This window comes from Lactuca sativa, chromosome 7 (genome assembly GCF_002870075.4).
Source record: "Lactuca sativa cultivar Salinas chromosome 7, Lsat_Salinas_v11, whole genome shotgun sequence".
In the NCBI taxonomy this organism is placed as follows: Eukaryota; Viridiplantae; Streptophyta; class Magnoliopsida; order Asterales; family Asteraceae; genus Lactuca; species Lactuca sativa.
In genome coordinates this window covers 36,258,439-36,263,085 of record NC_056629.2, presented here as the reverse complement: position 1 = coordinate 36,263,085, position 4,647 = coordinate 36,258,439, and positions in this window count along the sequence as shown.

Below are 4,647 nucleotides of genomic sequence, written 5' to 3'. Positions count from 1 at the left end.
AGAGATTTTCGACTATGAAGCCCTTTGGAATCTTTTGAAAGATCTCCCTTATTTTTAACGTGTACTGCATTTGGATTGCTTTATTTATATGTACTATGGTTGATTTTTTTTTTTTGCGTTTGTATTATATTATTTATCCTTTATTTTTTTGAAACATAATGCACCAACAAATATTACGATACATTCAAACAAAAAACATTACAAATAACATAAAAAACATTACAAAAAAACATAAAAATAAACATTACGAATAAGATGTATGACTAACGAACATTACATATAAAAAGCCGTCTATATGAAAAAGGTTTATTTTTAACGAGATTCCAAACGTCCGTATACTCGAACTCATTTCCATCAAACTCGCACAGGTAATATCCGTTCACGTCTTCAAAAAGTTCTTCATCGTCTGTATGAGAGTGTCACATTTTCTCATCATTGTAGCATCGATTGAACCTTGTGGCTTTATTCTTTAAATCCATCCATTTACTAACAATATCGGGTTTTAGTCGTTCTTGTCCATCTCCCACCTCATGGTTGAACAAAGCTATTAGGAGGGACCGTTCATCACCAACAAGGCAATGAGGGGGAGCCATTGCTGGTAGACCCTCGTAAACGGTAATCCAACATTGTGTTAGGACCAACACCTCTGTTGTCGTCCATGGACGTATACCATTTGATGGAACTGCTGCACTTGGCGGATTTGCTGCATTCGAAGAACTTGGTACATTGGATGCCATTTTGTGAAAGGATCCCTTTTGTGAATAAAAGATGTGAATTTCATATAGATCCATGCTTTATTTTATAAAAAGATAGGTTTGGCGGACTGACAAGATAAGTTACGCGGACTGACAAGTCAGTTATGTGGACTGCCAAATCAGTTATGCAGACATCCAAGTCAGTTACACAGACTGCCAAGTCAGTTATGCGGACTGAAAATTCATTTACTTACGCGGACTGCCAATTCAGTAACTACCGTGGACTGACAAGTCATTTTTGCGAATTTCCTAAACAGTTCTGTGGAATAATGAATACAAATTCCTTTTGTATTGGACAACCATTTTCATTTTTAGAATTTGTCAAAAGTTGTGAAAATGAGTTCTGTCAGTAAGGTATTCAAAAAAAAAATTCTCCAACCTACCGATTTTCTTTCATAATCTGTAAACAACTAATCCTTACACCTTCACGTGCATTAAGAAAGATTTGTACAATTGTTTCCAATTTTGTTCTGTGGCATTGGGATGTTTAGTTGTAATCTTTTATAGTAAATCTTTTGTTATTTGATGTTGTTATATGACTAATATTCTTATCTTACTTGCAGATTCGTATGTTTCTCACGTCTATGAAACCAATCATATTCATTGGTCACGTACCTCTAATTGGGACGTACATAACATCCATGTACATTGCAGTTGCTTTAGATGGAAATCACGAACCCCTTCTCATAGCATTTTCTTTGAGAACCATAAACTATGACGAGTCATGGTGATGGTTCATGAGGAGGCTGAAAGAATGTTTAGGTGACAATAGGTAAGTTGGTTTCATAAGCCATATGTTTGAGTCCATAGACTTTGCAGTTCGAAGAGTCTACCCTGATTCATATCATGGCTATTGTTGTAAAAATATAGCTGAGAAAATATGCGCTTCCACCGCAAGCAATATAGTTGTGGAGCAGTTGTTCTGGAAGACATGAAAAGCGTATAATATGTCTGATTTGTATGCATGTTTGAACAGCTTACAAAATGAGGTGAATGGGAATGATCTTCACTAGCTTGACAATATTCCCATTACAAAATAGGTACGAGCTTTTTTCCTTAAACTACGTTTCAATGTTAAATTCATTGACATTCCCGATGTTGTCAATTGGATAAGAACAAACAGGCATGAGTACCAATAACAATAATCATTCAAATGGTCCATGACTCGATGCAAGGAGTATATGTTCAATGTGTTGCATTCAGAGGTAATAATGAAATGTTATTATACATTATGACATCATAATTTTTATTTGATGATTCAGTTCATTTCACAGGGGAATTTCATGGTCTTCTAACCCCTTATGCACTTAAGGTGCTTAAAAAAAGATTTATCCACTCTAATGGTTATAGGGTTAGGTATATTGTTGGCGACATATAAGAAGTGAGTAAGTATTTTACCACTAGATCCGTGCAATTAGAACGTGGTATTTGTACTTACAGGAAATGGAAAAAAAATGTGGTATACCTTGTGATCGCGCTATAGCATCACTACAAAGGCTTGAAATTGAAGAAATACAACAAATGGTAAATTTAAAGTCAACTACCGCGGTGTATTGAAATGGTTTTCAAACTAAGATGGTGAATCCTATTCCAATCCTTATGCATTGGGAAATACCAGTTGAAAGTGTTGTCATCTTACATCCATGACAATCTACTTGAATTGTGATGTATGGATCACAACAGATATTAGTTTGTATTCAGTTCTATGTTAACCTTAGTTTTGGTCTGTTGGCGTTGTTTAGTTTTTAATAAATAATGTCTACCTTTTAATTAATAATGTTTACCTTTTAATAAATAAGTGTAATGTATGGATGACAAATAATTGACAAACAGCTCTGCGGACTGACAAGCAGCTCTCTGCGGAGTTAAAGGGTCTATTGTCACACCCCGAAACCGATGGCGGAAACGTTCCGGGGCAGAGGACGTCATGTAGTATTTCAACCAATGTACATAGTAAGCGTAGTAAACACAACCATTACATTACATAAAAATATTTACATTGTCTGAAAACAAAGTATTACAAGTGTTATACATATATATCATATGAACAAAAGCTAAGACGAGTCTTCTATACGCTCCGTCTTTTCCAAAAGACCACAGGGTACCTGTCTAATGCGAACCTGAGAATACAAGCAGTTTGAAAATCAGCATAAAGCTGGTGAGTTCATAAGCGGTTTGTTTTCGTAAAAGAACAAGTTTCCTTTGGTTTTCTAAAAAAAGTCGTTATCCAAGAAAATCTCATATTTTCTTATAAGGAAAGTTTAGTTATCCGTTTGTTACACAGTGTGGTTAAGAGCAGTTATGTTATCCCAGGAAAAACCCTTATTTTCCTAAAAGTCGTGGTTAGTTTTTGGTTCGGAATGCAATGTACTAGTATCTATCATACTTGTAGTATCAGATAAGTATTCTGAAAGCCTGGTTATCCTATACACGAATGTCGAATATCTACTATACTTATCCAAAATTTCGAATCTTTGGAGACACTCAGAGACGTACACTAGCTGTATATTCGAAGTTCTGGTGACATCCAAAGGCGTGTTTTAGACGTATTTCTGAAGCTCTGTCGATATCCAAAGGCGTATATTTTCGAAACTCTGTCGATATCCAAAGGCGTACTTTCGAATTATTTCCGAAACTTTGGTGACACTCAAAGATGTACACTAGCTGTATTTTCGAAGTTTTGGTGCCATCCAAAGGCGTGCACTAGCTACATTTTCGATGTTCTGGTACTATCCAAAGGCGTATTTTATTAGTAATAATCCTAATTTATGATTAATATAAATCCTTCATAAATTATAAAATATAACGTAGATTATAACATTTTATAATGAGATCTACAATTAATCTGAAAGCTAACTCTACAAGTTAAACGATTGGTCAATACGGTTTCAATGTTAAAAACATAAGGAATATGAAAACATTTCAAATGAAATAATAAGTTTGAGTACAAGATTTCCTTGTACTTTTGCTTGTATTCCCCCATGAAAACATTGAAAACATGGAAAAAGGTGTAGGAGTATGAACTCACCAGTTGAGAATTGTGTCGGCTAGGATGCTAAGTGTTAGTTCGGGGTTGAACACGCGAGGTTCCTATGTAACATGAAGAGATACATAAATATATATAATTAGACTTTGAACTACTAATTAAGTAAGAATATACACTCCGAGGCGCGTAAACACTTCATATCAAGTATTTAGAATGATCTGGGTTGCATCTAAGGGTGCGTAGGACCTAGATAAGGAGTTTACTCTTCAAGAGTAAACCCTTAGGGGAGTTTACGGTCCAATGACCATATCCCCATGATTTTACAGTCCTAAACTCATGGGTGGTGTGTTCTTGGATGCTAAATGGTCTTACAATGCATAAGGAGTGGTTCTAGGGTTGAATCAAAGGCTTAGGAAGTGATCGGGACTTGAATTGACCTTGGAAAGGAGTTTACGGTTTATGAAGATGTTCTTGGTGAGTTTACTTCCTTAAACACATGATTTTACAACAGTAAACTCATTTTTGTCCATGAATCATGAGTTTTGGTGGTTGTAGGTTAAGCATACAAAGTTCTAGGTCCAATTCTAAGCCATACAAGGTGTTAGGGGCACTTTAACACCCTTTGGAGGTGTTTATGGTCTAAGAAGGGGTGTTTACGGTCCAAGAATGTTCTTGGGCCGTAAACTCAAGTTTGACTCATTTTTGTATGTTTTGGTGCATCTCATGAAGGAATATAAGGTTCTATGCACTCATGGAACCTTATCGAAGCTTTTGGAGGTGTTTAAGGGGAAATCTAACACCTTAAAAGGTATTTATGGTCTATGAATGAGGGTTTACGGTCCAAGCATGTTCTTGGACTGTAAACTCATGTTTAATCCTCAAATGGTAAGATTTTGGTGTTCAAAT